This window comes from Lissotriton vulgaris, chromosome 8 (genome assembly GCF_964263255.1).
Source record: "Lissotriton vulgaris chromosome 8, aLisVul1.2, whole genome shotgun sequence".
Taxonomy (NCBI): Eukaryota; Metazoa; Chordata; class Amphibia; order Caudata; family Salamandridae; genus Lissotriton; species Lissotriton vulgaris.
Genome location: NC_141696.1, coordinates 600,666,884 through 600,694,200, shown reverse-complemented (window position 1 = coordinate 600,694,200; position 27,317 = coordinate 600,666,884). Strand labels below are relative to the sequence as shown.

At 46.0% G+C, this 27,317-nt stretch overlaps 1 protein-coding gene and 1 long non-coding RNA gene across 3 annotated transcripts in view; both read left to right on the top strand.

The window, feature by feature from the left end:
* Positions 1–27,317, top strand: part of CMSS1 (cms1 ribosomal small subunit homolog) — a 940,652-nt gene that overhangs the window by 789,664 nt on the left and 123,671 nt on the right. The gene's annotated exons all lie outside the window — the stretch shown is intronic.
* The window catches only part of LOC147697780 (uncharacterized), a 68,428-nt gene extending 41,111 nt beyond the window's left edge, over positions 1–27,317 (top strand). Inside the window, exons 2-3 of the long non-coding RNA XR_015299305.1 lie at positions 22,732–22,803; positions 27,202–27,317. This is a non-coding gene — a long non-coding RNA (uncharacterized LOC147697780). The remainder of the gene's footprint in view (positions 1–22,731; positions 22,804–27,201) is intronic.

Genomic DNA, 27,317 nt, shown 5'->3' with positions numbered 1-27,317 from the left:
CGCGTTCAGAGGAGTGGCAGCTGGGGAGGGGCACACGACAGGGGTGTCCCCTTTCACCGCTTCTCTGTGCTCTTGCAATAGAGCCTTTGGCTGTCCGGATCCGTCTGGAAATGTCACAGTGGGGTATACGAGAGGGAGATTTGTGCAACGTTATCTCCTTATATGCAGACGATGCATTGTTTTACCTGAAGGCACCGAGGGAGGCCCTTCCTGTACTGCTTGATCAACTGGGTTGGTTTGGGAATGCGTCGGGTCTGCGGCTTAATAGGCGTAAGTCTTTGATTTACCCATTGTCGGGATTCGACTCGGGGCCCGGAGTTATCTTCCCGGAGCTTGGGCTCCGCTGGGAGGTGGATACTTTTCGATACTTGGGGATTCTAGTGGCGCCTACGGAGGAGAGATCCCTGGCCTGTAATATTGACAGGGTGGTCCAGTCCCTGAGGCGTTCCGTGACCTTCTGGAACACCCTCCCGCTGTCCCTCATGGGCCGACTCGCTGTCGCTAAGATGGTGATGTTGCCTAGGACTCTTTATATTCTGCAGAATACGTTATGTCTCATCCCCCCTAGGGTTTTTCGCACACTAAATGCGCTCCTTACGTCTCTATTGTGGGCAAACCGGCGGACTCGGGTTGCCCTTCGTACAATGGTGCGCTCCTATGATGAGGGCGGCCTCGAGGCCCTACGCTTCGATCTGTATTACTATGCTGCGCAACTGCTGCCGGCCGCCAGATGGTTTGCTGACTCAGAGGTTTGGGAAACGCAGCTGTTGGCAGGTTCAGCCACGGTGCAAGAGCTTCAGATGGCATTCTTGAGGGGTAGGGGGGCAGATGAGACTCTGCCTAACATCGTGAGACATACGGCCGATGTCTGGCAACGCTTTGTTGAAAGGGTGCTGCGGGTGGCGCCTTTTCATAGGGAACTGTCGCTGTGGATACTGGCGTCCATGGAGGAGCTAGAGAAGAAAATGTCCTTTCGGATCTGGCAGGAGGGAGGCTGTGAGGTACTGGCAGATCTGTACCCCTCTGAAACCTTTGTAACATACGAACAGGCGGAGGAGGCTTTTGCCCTAGGTAGGGGGCAGTTCCTGCATTACCAGGGATTGTGTGAGGTAGTGAGATCGCTGTGGAGACAGTGTCCTGAGATTCCTTCAATGACTCACACCTTGGATGTTATATTGACTTGTGGCCGGTGACGTCGACTCATATCCCTGTTATATGCAGCCATGCGTAGAGACTCTGCCCCGCCGGTACCTCCGGCGTGGGTGGCCTGGGAGGTGGATCTAGGCGTCCCAGTGGAACAGGGTCAACGCAAACGCATAGGGGCACTTACGAAGAAAGTCTCATGTAATGCACGCTTTAAGCTAATTCATTTTAATTTCCTGCACCGCACCTATATAACTCCATGCTTGCTCCAACGTTACGTAGGGGGGGATGAGTGCCCCAGATGTGGTGTGGGGGGTGCGGGTTTCATACACTTGGCCTGGGAATGTCCTTTGGTCCAGAGTTTTTGGGGGGAGGCTCTAGTCCATATTTCTGCCACAACTGGGATTCGAGTTACGCTGACTCCTTTACAATGCATGTTCGCGTTAGTACCTGAACCGGAAAAGTGGAAATTGTCTTACAAGCTGACACAATTGGTGCTGGTGCTAGCCAGGCGCAGGATAGCTATTACTTGCATGAGTCAGAGGGCCCCGGAAATTCCCAGGTGGTTGAGTGATGTGCGGGAGTGGTCTCCGGCTGAGGAAGCACATATGCAGAGTTGTAGGAGAGACGAGAAGCTGCAGGAGGACCTGTTGGCCTGGCGAGTGATGTGTGCCTCGATAGGGACCCTGGATCATACCTTCCATAGTGATTCAGAGGGGACCAGTGGGGAGTTATTCTCACCGATGGGCTCAGACGCTGATGACGATATGGGGGACGCCCCTGGGGTCAGGGGGGAGGGAGAGGATGACGCGGGCACTAGCCCAAACCTCACATGAAGTTCAATGTTATCCGATAATATGTAATGTGTCTTGAGTAACTATGTGTCTCAGTGTAACCTCTGGTCGACTAGCCGTGCCTTAATGAGTCCGTCAATGTCCATATGTGATGTTTTGATGCCAATGGGGGGGAGTTTTTGTGCTTTGTTCATTTATGCAAAATATCAAAAATAAAGTTTTTTAAAAAAAATAATAATAGCGTGCACACCATGCTAAATATGTAAAGTGGTGGCCGCACTTTTGTTTTCTTATGCGCACAGCACCAAAAAGAACTAACAAACATTGATTTCATACTTTTTAACAGCTCGGCATACCGTACTTTCCCTTTCTTTGTATCGGACGCGTTCTGTGCCTTCCAGCACTGCTGCGTCCCCGGACTCACATGACACCTCCTGACCCGCCCCCACTACTTGGCTGCAGAAGCCAGAAGTAGAAGTGCCACAGTAAGGTATAAGGAAACAGTGTATTGGTTGTGGCAAAACGAGGTCACTGTAGAGATGCTGTGTAACTACAACTAGGGACAGAATTGTTTTTTGTTCATTGGGTCAGTATTCGTGGAGTCAAAGTGTGGGTTTGCGATTGGCTGTGAGAACCAGCTTAGTCGTTCATAGGGTGACCAACCGTCCGTAAATTTCACGGACAGTCCGTAATTTCGGCCGTCTGTCCGTTGTCCGTGAAGGAATCTCTAACGGACGCCATTTGTCCGTCATTTTAACCGGGCACCGGTTGCTCCACCCTAAAGCCGGCACAGCTTGCACCCACCTCCCTTCTTCACTCCGATGCTGCACCAAAGCTCCTCAGATGCCCCGCAGCATTGGAGAGGCACAGCGGGATGGCTACCCTCACACCTCCAGCCCTTGATGACCTGTTAAGAGGTGCTTCGAAGGTGACTGAGAGGGAGGGGCTGCCGGTTCAGGAGCAGCGACATCTATTCACATGCAAACAGCCCTGAATGTGTCATGTCTCTGCTGTTTAGAGGGGGGCTCACACGTTCCATTTCTACCCAGGGCCCCAAACAGAGGAGACTCGGCCAGATTACACCCCTGATTACACCGAGGCAGCACGTGGTTCTCTTCACAGAGCTTAATTACTGTCACTAAATTGTAAGCAAACCTCGGTTCTTCAAACATGCAGTCTATAATGTAAGAAAATAAAGAAATGGCACAATCGCACCCACACTGATTAACAAAGTATGGAGGACAATCAGTTCAATCAGTTCTCTTAGAGTAGCTCCTGTAAGTACTGTACATCACAGTGGGGGATGGCATTTTGGACTGAGAGCCTGTCTTCTCTTTGTCTTGTGCAGGAGAGGAGCCCAAGTTGATACTAGAATACTGCATGCCCACCCCTGTGTTCCCTCTCCTGTGATGGCTCCTGCCCTCCCCTCAGTGATATATTAAACAAAACAAGAGCCAACACTGGGGTGTCAATTTTGATGACTAGTCAATTTGTGGCGACGGCTGCTTGGATTGAAACAAAAACAACCTATGTTCCTTTAACCACAGACAAATTTATTCTATATTGTAAATCAAATTTTTTGTCTTTTTCTGTTTTTTGAGCACACTATTCGTCGTGCATGGAAAATACGAAATATACAATACAATAGGTTTTATATACAAAATATACAAACTGATAAATATACAGTTTCAGACACACTTGGCCATACATTCATACAACATGCATTCACAACAACAAAAATAGAAAAACAATGCGTCCGAGCATCGGTCAGTTAGTTCAATGAAGAGAATTTCATTCCATGTTTTAACAATCTGTTCTAGTTGTAATTATCACAGTCTGTCTTGTAGAACCAAAATGAATCGAACAACTGTTCCAACGAAAATTGGTGACCAGATGCGGGACAGAAAAGCTGGTCGACGCGTTTCGAACCCCTTTCAGTTAAATGGGGGTTCTCCTCAGGACCGGAATGGTTCTTAATCCAAAAGTATTAAGAACTCAAACAATGGCAGGCAGGTGAAAATCCAAAGTGGAATAGTATTTCCCAATAGGCGTGATCAAAGTCGCCGTTCGTGAATTGCTTCGTGCTCGCTGTTCTATCAGCCGGTGTCTGTACGCCCGCTCGTCTGCGATGCGGGAGCGAGGCGTGAGACCTACTCCTTCGGTGATGTCCGTGGTTCACACTGCTCGACACGGACATCACCGAAGGAGTAGGTCTCACGCCTCGCTCCCGCATCGCAGACGAGCGGGCGTACAGACACCGGCTGATAGAACAGCGAGCACGAAGCAATTCACGAACGGCGACTTTGATCACGCCTATTGGGAAATACTATTCCACTTTGGATTTTCACCTGCCTGCCATTGTTTGAGTTCTTAATACTTTTGGATTAAGAACCATTCCGGTCCTGAGGAGAACCCCCATTTAACTGAAAGGGGTTCGAAACGCGTCGACCAGCTTTTCTGTCCCGCATCTGGTCACCAATTTTCGTTGGAACAGTTGTTCGATTCATTTTGGTTCTACAAGACAGACTGTGATAATTACAACTAGAACAGATTGTTAAAACATGGAATGAAATTCTCTTCATTGAACTAACTGACCGATGCTCGGACGCATTGTTTTTCTATTTTTGTTGTTGTGAATGCATGTTGTATGAATGTATGGCCAAGTGTGTCTGAAACTGTATATTTATCTGTTTGTATATTTTGTATATAAAACCTATTGTATTGTATATTTCGTATTTTCCATGCACGACGAATAGTGTGCTCAAAAAACAGAAAAAGACAAAAAATTTGATTTACAATATAGAATAAATTTGTCTGTGGTTAAAGGAACATAGGTTGTTTTTGTTTCAATCCAAGCAGCCGTCGCCACAAATTGACTAGTCATCAAAATTGACACCCCAGTGTTGGCTCTTGTTTTGTTTAATACATTAGTTGGACTCAGCCATCCTGAGTAATGAGTCAAGGCCCTTCTTGATTCTCTGACCTCCCCTCAGTGATGGCACCTGTCCCCCCATGTGGTGGCTCCAGTCCACCCCACGCCTGGGATGCCACCTGTGCCCCCATGTGGTGGCTCCAGTCCACCCCACGCCTGGGATGGCTCCTGTCCCCCCATGTTGTGGCTCCAGTCCACCCCTGCCTGGGATGGCTCCTGTCCCCCCATGTTGTGGCTCCAGTCCACCCCCGCCTGTGATGGCTCTTGTCCCCCCCTGTGGTGGATCCTGTCTCCGCCCTGGGTGGCTTCTGTCCGAGTCCTGGAACGGCCCCTGCAGCGAGGGTGAAGTTCTTGATGGGCCTCTTCTCAAAAGGGCTCAGCTCAAAATTAATATGAAAAGGTCGGCGAGTAAGTAAGTGAAGGGATGGGTGAATGGCTGGATGAATTAGTGAAAGGGTGAATGGATGAATGAAAGATTGAATAAATGGCTAATGAGAGAGGATGGATGGATTGATGAGTGAGGGGAAGGATGGAGAGAAAATGTAAATAGCTGGATGTATGGGTGGAAGGGTAGCTGGATGATGGATGAGGGGAAAGATGGTTGAGGGGAAGGATGATGGATGATGGATGAGGAGAAGGATGGATGGAGGGGAAGGATGGATGGATGGAGGGGAAGGATGGATGGATGAGGGGAAGGATGGATGGATGGAGTAGATGGATGGAGGGGAAGGATGGATCAGGAGATGGATGGATGGATTTATACAGCAGCGCACAATGGCGCAGGGTTTTTCGGGAAAACAAATAGAATTTTAGCAACGCGTCAAAATACATAGGCAGTTTACACTGACGCATCGCCCATTGAATGTGCACCAATACACTAGAGAGTGAAAAGGTTCCAACGTCACCTGGTGCTCAAACATATTGGTCCTGGATGTGATGCAAACAAGCAGGATAAATGGATGGGATGGATGGATGGGTGAGGGGAAGGATGGATGATGGATGAAAGGAAGGATGGATGAGGGGAAGGATGGATGGATGAGGGGAAGGATGGATGGATGAGGGGAAGGATGGATGGATGAGGGGAAGGTTCGATGGATGGATGGGTGAGGGGATGGATGGATGGATGAGGGGATGGGTGAGGGGATGGATGGATGGATGGATGATGGGATGGATGGATGATGGGATGAATGGATGATGGGATGAATGGATGATGGGATGAATGGATGAGGGGATGGATAGAGGGGAAGGATGGATGGATGGGTGGGTGAAAGGATGGATGGATGGATGATGAGGGGAAGGATGGATGATGAGGGGATGGATGGATGATGAGGGAATGGATGATCAGGGGGTGGGTGAAAGGATGGATGATGAGGGGAAGGGTGGATGGATGGATGGATGGATGATGAGGGGAAGGGTGGATGGATGATGAGGGGGTGCGTGAAAGGATGGATGGATGGATGGATGATTAGGGAATGGATGGATGATGAGGGGGTGGGTAAAAGGATGGATGGATGATGAGGGGAAGGATGGATGGATGATGAGGAAAAAGGATGGATGGATGATGAGGAAAAAGGATGGATGGATGATGAGGAAAAAGGATGGATGGATGATGAGGGGAAGGACAGATGGATGGATGGATGGATGATGGGTGGGTGAAAGGATGGATGGATGGAGAGTCGGTGGGTGACAGGATGGATGGATGATGAGTGGGTGGGTGAAAGGATGGATGGATGGATGAGGGGAAGGATGGATGGGTGAGGGGATGGATGGATGGATGAGGGGATGGGTGAGGGGATGGATGGATGATGGGATGGATGGATGGATGGATGAGGGGATGGATGAGGGGATGGATAGAGGGGAAGGATGGATGGGTGGGTGAAAGGATGGATGGATGGATGGATGGATGATCAGGGGGTGGGTGAAAGGATGGATGATGAGGGGAAGGGTGGATGGATGGATGGATGATGAGGGGAAGGGTGAAAGGATGGATGATGAGGGGAAGGGTGGATGGATGAATGATGAGGGGAAGGGTGGATGGATGGATGATGAGGGGGTGCGTGAAAGGATGGATGGATGGATGATTAGGGAATGGATGGATGATGAGGGGAAGGATGAATGGATGATGAGGGGAAGGATGGATGATGAGGGGAAGGACAGATAGATGGATGGATGGATGATGGGTGGGTGAAAGGATAGATGGATGGAGAGTCGGTGGGTGAAAGGATGGATGGATGATGAGTGGGTGGGTGAAAGGATGGATGGATGATGAGTGAGTGGGTGAAAGGATGGATGGATGGATGAGTGGGTGGGTGAAAGGATGGATGGATGGATGAGTGGGTGGGTGGATAGTGGGTGGGTGAAAGGATGGATCAGTGGATTGGATGGTGGGTGGGTGAAAGGATGGATGAGTGGGTGGGTGGATGGTGGGTGGGTGGATGGTTGGGTGGATGATGGGTGGGTAGGTGGATGAGTGAAATGATGGATGGATTGATAAGTGCAAGGGTGAATGAATGGATGTATGAGTGAAAGGGTGGATGTAAGGATGGATGAGTGAGTGAAAGGGAGGGTATATGGACAAAAGGATGAATAGATGTGTGAAGGAGTGAAATGATAGATGGATGAGTGATAGGATCAATGGATGGATTCATGAGTGGATGAGTAGATGGATGGATGGATGGATGGGTGGGTGGATGGATGGATGGAAGGAAGGATGGCTAAGTGAAAGGGTCGATGGAGTGGATGGATGGATGAATGGATGGATGGATAATGGAGATGAGTGAAAGGATGGATGAGGGGATGGATGAAGGGATGGATGAATGAAATGATGGATGGAAGGATACATGATGGATAGGTTTGCAAACGGTTGAATATGTTTGGAAATGGCTGGGCTTACTTATATACTATTGCGCGACCTCTGATACGTCTGTAAAACGTACCTATTGTCCTGAAGTTTTGTCCTGAATTTTGACCTCCTGTCCTGAATTTGTGTCCTGAATTTTGACCCTTTGTCCTGAATTTTTACACTCACCGTCCTGAATTTGCACCAATGCCAGTTGGTCACCCTAGTCGTTCACTGGGTGATAGTTTTAGAGACAGTTGTGCCACTGGTCAGGAGTTTGTAGCACTTTCCAGTCTTCCATAGGAGCGCCAAGAGGTAATCAAAAGCTCTGCAGCGAAGCTGCTTCACCAGACGTCGACTCTGCCCGAAAAAGAGTTTGTAGTATCATCCGTTTCCAACACCTAGAGTGCATCTAAAGCAGCATCGATTTATTTCTCCCCACCCCGCGTACTGTAGTTCAGCACGCAGACTGCACCCACCACAAAAGATATGACTGACATGCAGAACTGCACCTACAAGCCTCCAGTAGCGATTTATTGTTTCTTTTTTCCAACAGTACAATAAATTGGTACTTTCACTTTTTTTTCAACTTGATGTGTGCAGCTTCCATTTTGCAAATGAATCTGTGTGGGTGAAATGCAACTGATGCTCATATAAAGCGCTCCGATACCTTCGGGTCTAGTTCGTACTATATAAAACTTCATAAACAAAACAAGCATTTGGAATGCAGTAGGTCTCGCATTACCAAGAGTTTAACCTATTGGCATTGTAAATGACAATGCTTTAGACTTAGGCTCTAAAAACCAAAACATAAATAAAAGGCATTGTCATTTACAATGCTAATAGCTCAAACTCATGAAACAAGCTATTGCATTGCAAATGCTTGTTTCATATGATTTTGTGAGGACTCTCTCCAAAGTCATGCTAGAACATCCTTTGACTAATTTCAGTTGTAAAATTGTCCTTCGTGCATTCCACTAGGGGTGGATAGACGTGTCAAGGAGCCAGTGAAAAATGTGAGACTAAAATAGCCTGTTGGCTGATCTGAGATGTGATAGACAATGTCTCAAGATACTGGCGAAAGGTTCTGGAGCAAAATAAGCCAATAGCTGAAGGAGGCCGACCCAAAGCCTCTTTAAATTAGTCCTTTTACAATACAACTTTCTGATGCTCATCTAGGCCCCTGGCGTCACTAAACCACCAAATCGAAGTATTTACTGAGATAAATACAGTCATTTCTCTATTGCTCGCTCCATCTGGAAGAGAACCATCGATTGCATACGACACTACACGCTCAGTCTCTTCTCCACGACAAAAAGGGTATACATGCAAGGGAATATTTCTCATGAACTTTTATTTAGCTCTATTTATGAATATGGAATTTCAACTTGTAAAGAAATGTGCAAAAATCGCTTCATGGACCCTCTAAGCTTTGTATGCTTGATTTCTCCTTGTGTTTTTTATATTTATGCCAAGAAAACCATTGCCATTAAAAATACAGCCTAATGCTTTTTTCCCAAAATGGCATATGTCTCCTGTCAGTAACTTGTAAGTAGACCAAGGCCACTTGGACTGGTTTCCTGGAATGCAAACTTGAGGAAAAGCTAAACAATACAGTTAATATCGCAATCTGCAGTTAACTTGGCAGGAAACTGCAATTTCTTGGTATTTAGGTTCAGGTCATAATACAGGAAACATTTATGTACTGTATGTGATTTGATAAACATAAAACTCAAGAAACTGTAATCCATAAATCAAGAGCTATGCTCAAATGTTCTATTTGTCTGCATTCCGCACATTCCTTAAGTCCCATGTGCTGTCTAAGCAATTTAATCTGCAACCCTCAGAAAGAATGACATGCCAAATCAAAGGGTTTCTGTTACTGTTTTCAGAGAGACTAATTTCAAAACACTTCTGAAAATGAAAAATAGTGATGTATCTTTGACAGAATTTATTATTTGGGTGCAACATAAAATTCTGCTATGTTCCTTTGTAAAGGAGTTTGTCATTTTAAATTGATTGAAGACAGCCAGGGTGGTCAGAAGATATGCAAGATCTCTGGTATAAATGAAGAATCCATGTCTCTGTCTCTGACATCTCTGTGAGGTCTTTTCTCCAGTTCCTTTGGTAGCCTGTGGTTACTTTGTGAGTATTTTTATTTACTACCAGTGACCCAGGGCGTTGGGCACTATTGTACTGATCAAAGATGGCCAGGACTCCCTTTTTATGCACGACCCTCCAATAGTGGCTTGGTTGAGCAGATCAGGTTTACTTCAGGAGGGGGTGTGGGTGTGGATCCTGGCACAGGAATCACACACAATTAATATGAAATTCCAACGGTAGATAATTTTAAAAAAGGTAGAAAAAAATCAACCTTAAGTTACTAGCACTTTTGGGAGCTGAGAAACTGCTACAGTTATTTGCCAGCACATAAAATCCAACAACCGTTAAACTAAATGATTATTTGTGGGGCTCCCTCCTAGTAGAGGAGTGAACTGTCGATTCTCTTTGTGTCAGATCAATTCCTTGGAAACGTGTTTCTTTCTAGGATTTACTATACTTTTGGTCCACAGGTTTCCAGTCAACGTGGATAGAAAGTTATTCTGCTGTCTGATCCAGATTCTTAGAGTAAAGTAGAATTTAAAAAAGCAATGGGTGCTCCATTTTGTGAATATAGAACAGTCTTTTTAGTGTGTCTGTGCTCCCAGGCTCCCAGTACCGATAGAAGGAGTGTTAGACAGGAGTTTATGGATCGAAAGAGTGCTCCACTTGGCCAGAGCTCTATAGCAGGGGGCACTGAAGTGCTCAGAGACTGGTTAGCATCTCTTGCGCGCATTGTGAGAATCCTCAGTGGTCTGCATTTCAGTTTCGCTCCCTCAAGATATTCCAAGTTCAGGGTCTACCACAGGAGAAGGGTGTATCCAGCAAGATATATGGAGACCCCAGATTAGGATTATGATGACAACAAATCTTTGACTGGCTATAATTCAGGGATTGTATATCATATAGAGATGCTCCAAATGGTTCAGAGTTCACTTTGACCCTATCTCTGTACTTGTTGGCACACCAGAGCAGGGGTATATTTTAATAAATGCATTATGGATAAGAGCTTGTATCAGCCTCTGCATTGTTTAATGTGAACACAACCACTGCTCCCGATCTTGCTCCACAGCAACCCACAGCACGTGTGGGGATTAGTAGGGAAGAACAGACCTACCTGCTGGAAGGCATCAACGCCAACTTGTATAATTAATGCCTCACAAGGGCTGAGTAGCTATCCAGCCCCACCCAAGGAGAGACCATGGCCATACCTTTCTCACCACCCTTTTCGTATTAGTTTGCAGACCTTGTCTGGATTTCTTGTCCCTGCTCATCCTTTAGCTGGAGAGGATGAAGGCCTTTCCATCTCTTCAAAGTGTGGGAGTAAGATCAGTGAATCTGGTCCCATCCAAGCTTGTGTCATAATCGGAAAGGATGGAGGACACAGGCAGTTTCAGTCTAAAACTCCACTTACCTCTGAAATCTAAATCAAGGACAACACTGCAGAGGTAAGGATGTTGGCAGAATCAAGCTGCTTTGTGTGTGAGTAGTGATCTACTGGACCTCTTTGACTGGGGGTTGTCACATTGCCTCTGGGACTTTTGGCACTTCACTGTGCTAGGCATGCCTATCAGTGGCTCTTTTGCTGCTTTTCTTCACTCTTTATAGAAACTGCATTTTTGGGTTAAATATTCTTTTTTTGCGTGGTAATACTTAGTCTCTTCCAGTGTTCTGTCACACCTCTGATAATTTACAAATGGAAGTGTTGGGAATCCAACAGAGAGTAAGCGCTTCAATCACTTAAATGGCTAGAGTGGAGGGAATGCAGTTTGATGAACTGGTTGTGCAAAGCTGGCAGGCACTTCTCAATGCAGGCCTTTCTACTTTCATCCAGAGGCTCATCTCGTGTGCACGGCACATGCTTCTTGAGGCATAAGGTTGTAGACATAGCAGCTCAACTGCAACGATTAATCTCCAGGAATAAGGACTATTTCTGGAAAACCTGGGCTGTAGCATAGCATGAAGATGTGAGGTACTAACAGAAAACAGACATCTTAAAAACATTAATTAATTTATTTAAGGTATTTTTATAGTGCAAACTACATGGCAGCGAAGCTCTTTACAGTCAACAAACGGAGGTAAAGGGCTAGGGAAAAAAATTGACGAAGCAGTTAATTTGGATTGGATCTCTGAGGCGGTGAGTTTTCAGTTACTTTCGAATTTGAGTAGATCCTGCATTCAATCAAATATCATCTGGTAAAGAGTGACTGGAAGCGAGGCATTAGAAGTCTTGTTTCAATGTTTTACTTCCTCAAGTTTTGGGGATTTGAGGAATAAGACAGATTTTCTTTTTGGCATGTCCTTAGCAAACTGTACATTTTGAGTTTGTTGGTGAGCTAGGATTTTATTCACGTGTGCTACTTTGAAGTCTATTCAAGCTTTAAGAGGAAGCTAGTGGGCATGTCTTCAGATAGGCATGAAGAATTTAGATTTTTTAGTTTCATTGACCAGTCAAGCCGCATTAGGGAGGACAGCCTCTAGAGGTGCTGCAGAAGATTTAGGAAGACTTACTAGGATTGCATTACCTCCCCAAGATAAGTGAGTACAAGCGCCTGAACTATAGACCTGAAATCTGTGTCAGGTGTAGATTTTAAGGTACTTGTTAACATTTAGTTGGTAGTAGGCAGATTTAGGAAGTATGGCAATGAAAAGAAATAGTATGAGATTTTGGTCCATGAGAAAGCCAAGAGACCCTTGGCATTTTGCACCAAAGCTGGAATAATCTGAACAGTAGCACTTGCATGTGAGAGAGATGGTTAGTAGTTATTTTGGTATCGTCATTGACAGCGATGATGGGGCAATGAGTGTTGCAAGCTGCAGTGGCCTCCTGGTTATGACCCTGGCATTTATTATTTTACAATTAACCACTGGGTAGAAGAGGAGTAAGAATTCTGTTTTGGAGGAGTTCATATTTAGAAAGAAAGAGGAGCATCGAATTGGTTATCCTTTCTATTAAGGATTTTAGATTTCTGATACTGGCTGGATTTAATAGTCCGGTAAAGCTAAGTATCATTAGCATTTTGATGAATGTGGATGTTTTTGTCTTTTTAACTTGTAGCCAATAGTTTCATATAAAAGTTGAAGAGATAAGGTGAAAATATGGAATCATTTGGAGCTCTACAATTCAGTGGTAGTGTTCTTGATTAGAAGGGATTCTGTTTCACAAGTTGGGATATTGATGAGTAGAATGATTGCAAGCATTTCAAAATGGATATTTCTATCCCATCCACAAAAAAAGGATACATAGAAGTAACTAGAGGTCAATAGTATGGGATTCTGCTGAGTGGTCAAGAAGAACCAATAAGCAAGCTTCACCGCCTTCTTTTGTTTGCTAAAGAAAATGGTACAAATACTAACAAATTTAATATATGTCAATTGCATCAATAGATTTTTTAATTAAAAAAGTACATCAAATGTTACAAATCAGTCAATTTAAGAAAAACATAGGCACATAGATAAATGAAATTGAATGGATGATTCTGTCATTCTAATGATTAGGGCCCACATTCTCTAAGTGCTTTTCGGTTTGCTATTAATAATAGAAAGGCCAAACACACAAACCTCAACATAAAAACGGCACCCACTATAAAGAAATGCAAAAAGAACAATTGATGGACAGAATGCAGAACAATGTCACACGTTCACCCCAGTACAGAGATCTGGGCCTAAATTCATCGTTTTTTTGCTCACCATTCCATTCCAGTTTGGACCCAGCCATATGCAAATCAGTCTTGACCCTGCGCCCAATGGAACAGTCCAGCTGAACTGCCAGGCCAGGTTCTCCCTGGACTGGAAACAAGCATTCTAGGACCAGTTTCGAGCTTTCAGCCCTCATCAGCCAGGATACCTTGACTCCAGTGGCATGGAGATCAGAGGACCCACGTCTGGGCATACCCGTCCCACTCGTGGTGACAAATGCAAAAAGAACAATTTATGGACAGAATGCAGAACAATGTTATACATTTACCCCAGTACAGAGATCTGGGCCTAAATCCATCGTTTTTTTGCTCACCATGCCATTCCAGTTTGGACCCAGCCATATGCAAATCAGTCTTAACCCTGCTCCCAATGGGAACAGTCCAGCCCGAACTGCCAGGCCAGGTCCTCCCTGGACTGGAAACAAGCATACTAGGACCGGTTTTGGGCTTTCAGCCCTCGTCAGCCAGGATAGTTTGACTCCAGTGACATGGAGAGCATGGTACCCACATCTGGGCATACCCGTCCCACTCGGGGTGACAAATGCAAAAAGTGGGATGAGTATGCCCAGAGGTGGGTCCTTTGCTCACTGTGCCACTGGATTCAAGCTAGCCTTGCTGATGAAGGGTGACATAATCTGAAACCGGTCCTAGGATGTGTGTTTCCTGTCCAGGGAGGAGCTGGCTTGGTAGTTTGGTCTGGACTGTTAGCTTGAGGCACAGAGTCGACTTATTTGCATACGGCTGGGTCCAAAATGGGGTGGCTTAGTGGGCAAAAGAAGGATGGATTTAACCCAGATCTCTTGACTGGGGGAGAATGTTTGAATCATTCAGCATTCAGTCCATCATTTGTTGCAGTCCCACTATAAAGAAGGTTGCACACTGTCTGCCTCCAGTCATAGGCGAGCAATACAAACCCCAGCAGTTAAATATGTGGCCAGAAATTGTGTAAATAACGTGGGAAAAATATGTATAGTATCTGCCATAGAAGACCCACACCAAAAGCAAGCCAAGCTAGGATAACACCCGCAACTTGATAATCCTAAAAGAGTGTAATACAAATCTTTGAGAACTTAATAGTGGTGTGTCTTACGTTTAAATATTTTGATCGCTTTATTGTTGAGCCCAAGAGACATCTTGATTTCATCAATGCTAATATTAAAAAAAAATTTGGAAGAACCTTTATCGCTGAGAATGTGCAAGTTATCCGGGCTCCTCTTGAATGGAAATCTGATGTATTTTTCCAATTAAATCATTTTTATTATGACTCATAACTAGTTCAATCAGTGGAATGCGAGACACACTAAAACTTTTTACTGATAGATGCGAAAAGATGGATCATCCGTGTATATTTGAAAATATCCGTTCATGAGATATGCTACTTAAACAAAGTTCTTCAATTGTGCAAATAAATATATCTTTATGCTTTATGCTGTCTTCAAATGACTGCATAGCTTCCCCTCATATAGTGGTGCAACAGTTTTCAAACTAGGTTTGGCTCATAGAGTTGAAACGTGGTTATTTGAGAAAGACAGAAAATCTATATTGCCCCACAATGCCCCCTATGTAGTAATACTCGGAATTGCCAATCTTTTAGCAATATTTTTCAAATTAAAAGCATATACTAACAATTTCTTGAATCGAGTATGTTTGTAGTAGGATGAATTGTAGAACCTAGATGGAGATATTGTACCTGATTAGAGAGACTAAAGTTGCAGCCTCCCACGGAATGGATACATCTTTACACAGCGATTGGCAAAGGCAGCGCAATAATAACTTTTTAGGTTTGGAGGGGATCATCCTCCCTTATCTATCCAAAGCTGTAAGTAGCAAGGAGAGCAATGAGGCCGTTTATACTGCTTAATGAAGTGATCCCAATTGCCTTTGACTCTATGAAAAAAGCTAGTAGGTAAAATTAAGAGTATAGCTTTAATGAGATTTAAGAACTGAGAGAGTATAATCATTTTACTGGGTCATTCAATCATGGTGCAATTTCTGTCACACAGAACTCCTCGGATGCTGTGGTGCAGCCTCGCCTCAAGGTGGTGGCTAAGGATTCTCGGTGGCGGGTCGTTGGTGAGGGAGAGGATCAGCTGGGTGTCGTCAGCGAAGGAGATGATGTTAAGGTTGTGTTGGCGTGCGATGGCTGTGAGAGGGCTCATGTAGACGTTGAATAGGGTGGGGCTGAGCGAGGATCCTTGCGGGACGCCGCAGATGACTTCGGTGGCCGCGGATCGGAAGGGGGGGAGGCGGACTCTCTGGGTTCTTCCGGCGAGGAATGAGATGATCCATTCCAGGGCCGCTCCTTGGATTCCGGTGTTGCTGAGGCGCCGTATCAGGGTGCGGTGGCACACGGTGTCGAAGGCTGCTGAGAGGCCCAGGAGGATGAGGGCAGCTGTATCCCCGTTGTCGAGCAGGGACCTGATGTCGTCGGTAGCTTCGATGAGGGCGGTTTCGGTGCTGTGGTTTGCTCGGAAGTCGGACTGCGAGGGGTCGAGGGATCCGTTAGTCTCGAAGAAGGCGGAGAGTTGTTTGTTGACGGTCTTCTCGATGACTTTGGCAGGAAAAGGGAGGAGCGAGATGGGGCGGAAGTTCTTGAGGTCCGTGGGGTCCGCGGTGGGTTTCCTCATGAGGGCGCTTAGTTTGGCGTGTTTCCAGCTCTCCGGGAAGGTGGCGGATGTGAAGGAGCTGTTGATGATGTCCTGGATTTGGGGTGCGATGATGGAGTCGGCTTTGTTGAAGACGTGGTGTGGACAGGGGTCGGTTGGGGACCCGGAGTGGATGGTGTTCATCATGCGGGTGGTGTCTTCGGTACTGATCGGGATCCAGTTGCAGAGGGTGGTGGTGGGGGGCGCTGGTTCGGTGGTGGGGTGCTTGGTCTGTTTGTCGAAGCTGTTGTGTATGTCGGCAATCTTGCGGTGAAAGAACAAGGCGAGTGAGTCGCAGAGGTCTTGCGAAGGTGTGATGTCGTTGTTGCAGGCGCTGGGGTTGGAGAGCTCTTTAACGGTGCTGAAGAGTTCCTTGCTGTTGTGGGTGTTGTTGTCCAGTTGTTCTTTGAATGTTCTCCTTTTGGTGGTGCGGATCAGCTGGTGGTGTTGGCGGGTGGCGTGCTTGAGGACTGTCATGTTTTCTGCTGTCTGGTTGCGGCGCTAGGCTTTCTCAAGGGTGCGGCAGGTTTTCTTGGAGTTTTTGAGGTCGTTGGTGAAACATGAGGTTTTCTTGCTGCCGGGTCTGCTGGAAGGGTTCTTCAGTGGTGCAAGGTCATTGGCGCAGTTGGTGAGCCACTGTGTGAGGTTGCGGGCCGCTTCGTTGGGGTCTGTCGTGTGGGTGGGAGGGTTCTGGCTGAGAGAGGTGGTGAGCTGGTCGGCGGTGATCTTGCTCCAGTTTCTGCGGGGAACCTGTTGTGGGTGGTGGTGGGTCGTGGTTCTCCTGAAGTGAAGTGGACGCAGCTGTGATCTGTCCAGTGTAGTCCGGTGGAGTGGCTGAAGGAGATGTGCTTGCTGGAGGAGAAGATGGGGTCAAGCGTGTGGCCGGCGTAGTGGGTGGGGGTGTTCACCAGTTGCTTGAGTCCGAGGTTGGTGAGGTTGTCCAGCAGGGCGGCTGTATTGCTGTCGTTGTTGTTCTCCAGGTAAAGTTGTGGTCCCCTAGGAGGATGTAGTCAGGGGAGGTGAGGGCGTGCGGGCTGATGAAGTCTGAGATTGCTTCGCTGAATTGTGTGCGTGGTACCAGGGGTCTGTAGATGATAGTGCCTCTGAGGGTGGTCGTAAGGTCGGTGTGTATTTGGAAGTGAAGGTGCTCGGCGGCGGTGAGGGTGTCGTCGGAGTTGGTCGTGATGGGGAGGGTTTTTCTGTGGACCATGGCGATGCCTCCTCGGGTTTGGTTGACGCGGTCCCTCCGGGTGATCTTGTAGCCCTCCGGGATGGCTATGGCGATGTCAGGGGCTGAGGAGGCGTTCATCCAGGTTTCTGTGAGGAAGGCAACGTCTGGTGATGTTGTGTCGAGGAGGTTCCAGAGTTAGACGGCGTGTATGTGGATGGAGCGGGTGTTGAGCAGGATGCACTTGAGGTGATCGTTGGTTGTGCTTGGCTTGGCGGGTGTGGTGCAGGTTCGGTGGCAGGTATATTTGCAGGCTTGGCAGGTGAAGGTCCGTGGGTGCGTTTCAGGGTGGTTTGGTAGCAGGTGGGGTTCCAGGAGGCGTTGAGTGCGTGGAGGGTGGAGGCGTCGTAATTCCGTCGGGTGGTCTGGCGCCAACGAGGGCCAGGGGTCTTGGCGCTGGGCACGGTCCAGGCGCGGACGGGCGTAGACGGGCTTGCCTTTGGCGCTCCAGAAAAGACTCCAGCGCATACAGAATGCCTCTGCACGACTCATCCTGGACATCCCCCGTCACAGCCACATCTCTGCCCATCTGAAAGACCTGCACTGGCTCCCCGTCAGCAAGAGGATCACGTTCAGACTCCTCACCCACGCACACAAGGCTCTCCACGACGAGGGCCCCAAATACCTCAATAGCCGCCTCACATTCTACACACCCACCCGCCAGCTCCAATCCGCCAGCCTCACTCTCGCCGCCGTCCTACGAATTTGCAAGGCCACCGCCGGAGGAAGATCCTTCTCCTACGTGGCGGCCAAGACATGGAACTCTCTCCCCACCCCCCTACTGCTGACCCAGGACCATCTCTCCTTCAGGAAACAACTCAAGACCTGGCTGTTCGAGCAGTAGCGACTCCACTCACTCCCAGCGCCTTGAGACCCTAACGGGTGAGTAGCGCGATCTATGAACTACTGAGAGAGACACTGGTGTGCATCTCCTGCCTGAAATCCAATTTTACCGTGTTTGTAGGTAAGAGGCATATATATTCATTCCCTTCGATTAGCTCTCAAAATGAATGTATAAACCCTCCATAGCCACACTCCGGGTTGGGCTGGGACAAAAAATTGCCCTGGCACCAACATAAAAGTGCCTCCCCCCCCCATTAGCGCAGCAGATAGCGACAAAAGTGGTAATATCAGGGAACGCTACAGCAAAAAACAGCTCATATAGCCATAAAACCGGCTCACAGCTGCTAAAAAATATGGGCCCATACACTGATCTGTTTCCCAGCCCATCGGCCACTGCCTGATTGCCCTACAAGCCAGTCAGACACTGACAACACTGTCTCAGAGACTTGGCAAACGGGGCACTCACGCTAGGGGGTTGGCAGAGGTTGTCAATATTGAATTAACAGATGGCCTCATTGGGGGGAGGGGGAGTGGGAATCAGCAAGCCAAGGAAAGACCAGTATGCGATAGCAATCATCATACTGGTGATGTTCTATTAGCCTCAAGCCTGGTACACTTCTTGAGTGTGTCATCCTCTACACCATGGATGGCCATGAATATATCGAGATCACTCCTAAAGAGAAAAATATGCTTGGTTTGTGCAGTGTAACAGCCACCTTTACCGACAGTAAAATGTTTTTGCGCCCCCTTGAAACAAAACAAATAGGTGCTCCACTGCTAATGGGAACAGAGTTGGAAGCTCCAGACTCTTTTTAGGTCTTTCCTAGGCAATGCTTGTGCTGTCTCTTTGAGAACTGCTGTATTCAGGATATGCATAAAATTCAATGGGGTGACCAAGTGTCCCTCAGAACCTGGGCGTCTGAAAAAAATACTACAACTGGTTCTGTTGGGTGAGTAGTTGCTTTACAGTTCCACCATTAAATGTTCAGAAATAAAAAAGAGAAACACACATCTATTGAATCAATCAAAATTAGTATATTCTCTTCCATGCGTCCGACATCACAGTGGGCGTGTGCTCGGACAGCCGGGGGCCTTCCGATTTGCCCACGCGTTGAATTCGCCCGCACAGCGGGGAAATGTGCGCTGCATTGAAGTGGCTAATGTAATCTTTTTTTGTTTTTGTTTTTATAACTAAATAATATGGCTGTCATAAGAAAACATTCATAATTGAATAAAGCGACGATTGACTTGTAAGTGAATAGGTGATCTAAAAGTTTCAAGGTGTTTTGAGTGAAGACAATTTGTACACTGCTATACAAGTGTATAAAATATTAGGATCAATGGACATCCGTCCCTAGACATATGAATCTCCAAAAAGCCTCTTAAACATTCTGTTATTTTGCGTGGAATGGAGAATGCAGGGTATGGATTGTCGGGATATGTCGACGTTTCATCCCAGGAGCGTGCGTGATTGTGACGGAGTCACAGCGGGTCTTCTTCAGGACAAAAGGGAGGACAGCCTTTCTGGACAAAATGAATCAGCAATGAGTGGGCTGTGTTTCACATGATGCACAGAATAACTGCTGGTCGATTGGACCTACCAGTGGAAGTGGTATGGGATACCATTTGAAGTCCTATCTGATTATAAGCCAGCGTAATTCACCATCCGGTTGGTTTCTAAAAAAGGAGAGAGAAAGGCAAATTAGGGCGGCTGGGAAGAGACTAGCTCACTGGATTATACTGTAGTGAAAAGAAGGTTACCTAAATGGAGCAAGGACGAGAGTGAGTCATGTAGCACAAGGTGGAAACTAATTCCATGAATCAATGCTGCAGGGGGGACAATAGTAGTGAAGTTATTGAGTGGTCAGGGCCTCAACTAGGCATTACAATTGTGTTAAGTTATGTAACCATCTGAGTGGCGAGTGTCCATTAAAAGAGTGCGACTTAGTTAAGTTTGACAAGATGACTGAAACGTGTGCAGATCCAACATCGTAAAGTGTGCGTTTAAAGCCGGAAGGGCATTAATAATACTGCCGGCCATAACAGCGGGCACATCACAGTTAACACAAATGTGTTCAAATGTGGGATTGAAGATAACCTGTAATCAAGTGTGTGTATTCAGGATATGGGCATTAAGCGCCACACATGTTCCGGCCATGTTTTTAATTGGCTCCTTTGACTGTCTTTTCTAAATGCTTTTGTTCCTTTGGTAATCTTTTTAGTCCCTTCTTAGTACCTACCGCCTTTTCTCCTGTTGTACCCGCCCATAAGGACCGCCCTTGTTACATGTATTGTTACTCAGGATCTGTTCTTTACCATTTGTGAGCAGTATTTTCTTTTGAAGCACAGTCATGTCGCGTTGGTGCTTCAATAATGGAGTCCTTGCGACTTTCTTGTAGTGCGGCTCGCCTGAATCCTTTATGTTTAAAAAATATATATTTTTTTTATGCAGCCAATATGGTGGCCGTGCGACTTTCTTATAGTGTGATTTTTCCAAATCCTTTTTTTTATACATTTTTTATGCGCATCATGCAAAGCTTGATATTAATGCCGGCTGTACTCCTTTCTTTTTTTTACTCTTATCTCTGGGGTGGCATGCCTCATTTGAGGTTCAATAATTGTGGCCACACAACTTCCTTATAGTGCGCTGGTTTCATCCTCCATCTCCCATCACCCTTATGCTTTGCAGCTTAACCCCCCCACCACCACCACCACCACCTCCCTAATCGCTGCTTGACCTTTCCTTGTTTCAGGCTGTTGTTCACATTGTACCATGTGACCGATGCATTACTAAGAGTTTGAGCTATTGTCATTTCAAATAAAAATGCAATGCCAATTGATCAAACTTACAGTATTGCAAGACCTATTGAATTGAAAAGGCTTGTTTCATTATACGATGATTCTGATATTGACTCGGATATTGGGAATGATGCAGGCTTAGCCTCTGACTCTAATGAAAGCTGAGGGGGTCAAGAACAAAGTGGATAAAATGGACATAATTGACAAAAATCTAATACAATTAGCCACCTGTAGCAATTGCCACAAAGAGGAGGGGCCGGAAGGTGCACAACAGCTTTAGTTGGACTTGTCCACAATTAACAGTAACAACTATTTTTCAGGAAGTCTCCCCATGCATAAACACTGCCTTGTATATTGGCCTCCCTGACCAGGGCTGGTAGTAGTATCATACTATTGCATCTATAAACATCCTCCTCTGCCTACACAGAGGAGACTACAAAATGAACTCAGCTGCACTTAAGACCTCGCAGTATAAGCGTCGTACTGCAATATGTAAAAAATCCAAGCAGGTCACCATGTTAAGATCTATGACGACAGAGGTGGAGTAATGGATCTTTCATCTGGGAGTCACAACCAGTGGCATAACGAACCTTGAGGGGGCCTCCCTGCAGGGTACGTGAATGCGCCCCTTCGGACTCAATCTAGAGCTCCCCAGCATAAGTGCGGTGCTGACGGGGCCCCCTGGAGGGCGAGGGCCCCCCGCACCACGGGGGCTGCAGGGGCCTGTGTTACGCCTCTGGACACAACCCTGTCTGTGGCATAATCTGTCCAAGAACATGGCAAAGGAATCAAGAAGTTTGCGTGGAAGCTAGAGGACACAGCATGCACCAGAAAAAACCTGGTACTAAGTATCCAAGAAGGCATGGAGCGAGATGATCTCATATGCTTCATGGTTCGTATGATACAGCGGGCATTTCCAAGCTTGGACAATGAGACCTTGACTGTCAAATCCATTATGCTTACCCCTTCTAACTCATAAGCCTAGTAAAAGGGATAATATAGTACACCCTAGAGACAAAGTAATTTATATGGGTAATTTTATTTCTTGCCCTCTACTTTATCAGTCTGCATACCAAACACTCCAGTAAAGTTAGTTGATGTTTCTTTTTTTGTGCAATCCTATTTTTGTTCAGCTACAGTCACACAACAATAGCACCAACGGGAGCTTGTTGCCCCGAACCCACGAAGCCTGTGCTCAAGTATTTCTTCAAGAACCTGTGAGACTATAAGGAAAATGCCTATAACGTAATATGTCCTTCATAGATTTCGCAATCGAGTTTTTAGATCATACATGTTCCTACTTTTTCATTAGGGAAAAATCATAGTTTAAATGTGATCGAAATCAGCTAGATATACTTTTGATTTCTGGTCCTGCAGCAGCAGTTTAGTAGGATCATTCTGAATATATGTTGTCTAACAATCAGTTATATGCTACATGATGCCGGGACTGGGCATCTTGCAGGACTAGGGTACCTTACAATTCTTCTATTTTCTGTCAAAGAAATTTCTAGTGTAGCCTTCCTCACCACTACTTTGTTTTTCTTTTTACCCCCTCTAGTGTAGTCGGGTCTAAAAAACATGAGGCTTCTGTCATTGAAAATCTGGTAATTTGTCTGAGGTTTGTGCATGGTAATGTGATTTTACTTCATTTTGTTTTGGATGATAGCATGTAAAAACTTAATAATTATAGTGCAATATCTTGTTTTCCAGCCCACTGAATGTATTCTTGTGAAGCCAGTGAAAGAAGAGGAAGAAGTCAAAACATTAAAAAAGAAGAGAAAGGTACAGTGATTTGACCATCTGAATACTTCTTACTGTCCACACAAAACAGACCCCTTGAATTGTTATTCTAGCATTCTGGTGTTGATTTTGCAAATTACACATTTAAAATATTACCATCTGGATTCAGGTATGTGATATGTTTGACTTGTTGTTGTCTATTTGAAGCATAAGTAAATGTTTTGCATTTTTTAATAATTTTGATTAATGATGCTATATAATGAGTCTCGGTCCCCCCAGCTAAAAGCAGGGAGAACTACCATCCCTCATGGTAGTTCTCATCACTAAGGAGGAAAAACCTGGAAAGACCATCAGCAATAGCATGGTCAGTTCCACATCAATGTTCCACTGTAAAGTCCACTCCCTGTAGGAAAATGGACCACCTCAATAGTTTGGAATTCTTACCCCTCATTTGCATTAGCCATTTGAGGAGTTTGTGGTCTGTCTGAACCCGAAAGTGAGTCCCGAAGTAGTAAGGCTCAACTTCTACAGTGTCCAGACTACTGCAAAAGCTTCCCTTTCCATAGCACTACATCTCTGTTCCATGGGAAGTAGCCTCCATCTAATGAAAGTTAGAGGTTGGTCTAGGCCGTCTTTGTTTAGCTGTGAGAGTTCGGCCCTATGCCATGCGCTGAGGAGTCCATCAGCACAATGAGTTGCTTGGAGAAGTTAGGGGGCTTGAGCTCTGGTGCTGTCCCCATGGCCTCCTTCAAGGTGTTGAAAGCATCCTGCATGCCACCTTTGTCCAGATAACCTTCTTGTGCTGCTTCTTAGAAGTCTGCTCTTTAGAGGGTGCAACAATGGTGCCATACTGGTTGATAACTCTCCCGAAGTATCCAGTGAGGTTCTCAGCTCATTCTGGGTCTTGGGGGAACTCCCAAGCCAGGATAGTCTGAATCATGGCCTGGAGGGGCTGCACCTTCCCCCACCAACTTGGTTTCCAAGTAGACCACACATTCCTGCTCTATTTGACACCTGCTGGCCTTGATAGTCTGGTCTGACTTCTACAGGGCTTGAAGCACTTCCTGGAAGTTGAACAGGTGGTTGTACCAGCTGGAGCTAAAGACTGCCATGCCATTCAGATAGGTGGCACTGAAGACTTCCAACCCAGCCAGGACTCTGTTGACCAACCTCTGGAAGGTGGCAGGAGCAATATTTAACCTAGAGGGCATCACCCTGATCTAGAAGTGGCCCTCTGGGGTGTAAGTAGAGACATCTCCTTTATTACGTCACTGCAATCTGCCAGTAGCCAGATGTCAAGTCAAACGTGCTCAGAACCTTGTTAGACCACAACCGATCTATGTGCTCATCCGGTCGGGGATGGGTTGAGCATCAGTCTTGGTGACTGAGGTGAGCACCCTATAATCCACACAGAACCAGAGTTCTGGTGTTGCATCCGTTAGGGCGGCCTTGGGTACCAGCACCATTGGGCCGACCAAGGGCTGTTCGAATGCTCAATCCTCCTTGATGCTGGCTCTCATCTTATCAGACAGCCTGTAGATTGTATACTTCACAGGCATACTGTTCCCTGTTTCAAGGTCATGGTGACACCCATGGGTAAGGCAAGGGATCAATGAGAACAAGGAGGCAAACTGTGCCATCAGGTGGCTACTGTCTCTCTGTGGTTCTGGGGTTAGAGTAGGGAAAAGGTTGAAACCTTCCACTGACCCACCCTGCTCCTTGGAAGATATGGGGTTGGGGTGAGGTTCACTCTCCTCCTCCACTTCATCATCCATCACCAGGAGCCTTCGAACCTCTCATTGTGTAGATTACGATGATTGGCATGCAGGACCTACTGGCCCTTTCACCCATACTTTCTGGCCAGACTGACACTTAACCAGAGCGGCCTTCTGATCATGTTAGATTTTCGTAAACTCCCAGCTGGATTCCAAATTATCAGTGACCTTCTTCCAAAAGTGCTTCATCTGAGTCCGGAGAGCCATCATGTAGCTAACTATATCCTGGGAGTTTTCCTTGGAGCTTGGTCCTACCCCTGCTTCACCAGATGTATTTGCGCATGATTATATCATGTGTACAAATTCTGCCCTTTGCATCTCATATCGCCAGCATCTCTTGATTTTGCTCCTGCCTATTTTGTGTTCGCTGAAGTGGAGGTGGTATACAATATGTCTGGTCAAGTCTACTTGGTGAAATGACAGTGTTTTATGAACAGTGTCGCATTAGTAAGTCAGGTTGAGCCATTTAACGTAGACTAATGCAGTCCTTGAATTTTTCAGTCAGGTCATTGACATACGAGGGCATTTAGCCACAATTAAAGGCGTGTGAAATTTGCGTAAATTGCCTTTGTGTAAGTATGCAAAATTATGATCAATTACTCAAAATTCAAAACAGCTATTTTGAAGTGCAAAATACGTCCTCGCTTCCAAAGAAGCCATGAGGATATTGTTCATACCAAAAAAACTGCAAAAAAACAAGCTCTGCAAATTGCAGCCACTTGCATTTTTCTTGTTTGCTTTGTTCCTTTGCTTGCACTAACGTTTGCTGTAGATGGTGAATAACTACTCAACTTGCTATAAAACACCGCACCTCTGAGCATGTAGTAAATGGTAGCAAGTAATTCTTGTGTCGCATTTTTCGTGCAAAATCTCTTTATTGCATTTCAAAAGGGCAAAACATGCACATCACAGTGTCAGCTCTAGTACAGTGTCCGCATTTTTAAGTGATTGTAGTGGCTGGATTTTCACTATGTTCTATAGTAGCACCTTACCTTGTGGGCTTACAAGACACACTCTAGAGGTGACCTCTTAACCTCATCCATGCGGCCCCGATTTCCCCCCGGTGCTGATCCCCAATGCAAATGGGTGTGGTCATGACGGAACGGTTCCGTCATGAGCACAGCTCGACCGATGCTCATGACAGAACCGTTCCGTCATTAGCATCGAAAGGCTTAATATATAAAAATGGGCTTTTCCAACATGTCAAAGCCGGTTTTGACTGCCATGTGTCTCTACAGTACAATTCAGTAAAGAAAACGTGATGAGTCGGATGCTAGAATTAATCCCAACCACTGCTAATTAGTTGAGCCGTCTTCCATTTCAATGTTTCTTTGTCCACCATGCCACCTCAGATTACACAAAGCCATATGCAAATCATACTTGATTCTGCTCCAACAGGAAGGGCCCATTTCGAACTGTCAAACCAGGTCTGCTGTGAATCAGAACACAACAACCCAAGACCAGTTTCCCCCTAGTTGGGGCTCTTCAGTCGGATGCAGCTTGGTTCCAGTGGCACAGTGATCAGGGGGCCAGGTCGGGGCATACCCGTTGACCTTAAGGCATTGGACTGAAGTAAGCAAAAAGGTAATGGATGAGATGCGTGAATTAATCTCATCCACTGGCAATTACTCAGGACTACATCTCAGTCCATGGTTCCTTTTCCTACAATGTCAACTCAGATTGCCAAATGCAAAGCATCCTTGATTCAGCTCCAGTAGGAACAGTCCTCCTCGAACTGCTAGGCCAGATCCTCTCTGAACCAGAACACAAGAGACAAAAGGCTGGTTTCGTCCTGGCAGTGGTTTGCTGATAGAGGCCACTTTTGTTTTAGTGCTCGGGCCTCTATTCTTTTACCCTAGTCGACCCTGATGCTGTCACGTTTTATAAATGTATTTCATCTGCACCTCATACCAGGTTACAGTTTTCCAATGCTAATCCTCTTTTTTTTTTATTATAAATAAAGTGTAATGAGGGATAGATGAACGGAAGAGTGAATAGGACAGTGACCGCAGAGCATCCAAGCAGCTCTCTATCTATAAGTACTGGAGAGTGCTTACTTGATAGGACAGTTTGTAGAAGTATGAATGCATGATGACAAATCAGTTCCTTTATAATGTGTTGCTGGAGCACCTCTTTATGGTCTTGACAGTGCAGATGTCGCCAGACAGTTATGTGAGCATCTCTAGAGGGGCTTCGACTCTGCCCACTTGTTGGGAGCCGGGAGTATATGTTTTGACAGGGCAGAGGTTGTGTGCTTTCACAAAAAACGTGGTCGCCCTCCATTCAGCTGTGATAATTTGGTTTATTTCACTAGCTGCCTTAGCTTGAATTTTCAGGGGCACACATATGACACTGGAGTGCTATTAAAGTGTCTTAGATAACTAGATAATTTATGTTGTATTCCTCTGGCAGCAGTGCAAATTGGAGGAGGGCAGTCATTCATCTACATGGATTTTTAGGTCTGGCTTAACAGTGACATTGTCATGTGACCTTTTAACCCACACCATTATTTTCTACATTATTTGCTTCCACAGAAATATATATCTATTTCCATGCTATTGCTATTTACTTGTAATGCTTCACATTATCACGCAAAATTGCGTTAAAGCCAGACCTACTGGCATTGCCAATGCTCATTATTCTGTGTTATTTTTCTTTGTTTCAGAAGAAAATTTCTGATGTTCTTGCAAAGTCTGCTCCAAGGCATGCTGTACCTGCAGATCTCCAACAGCTCGTGGTTCAGCACTTTGAGAACAAGCGGTCGGTGATTGAAATGGAGGA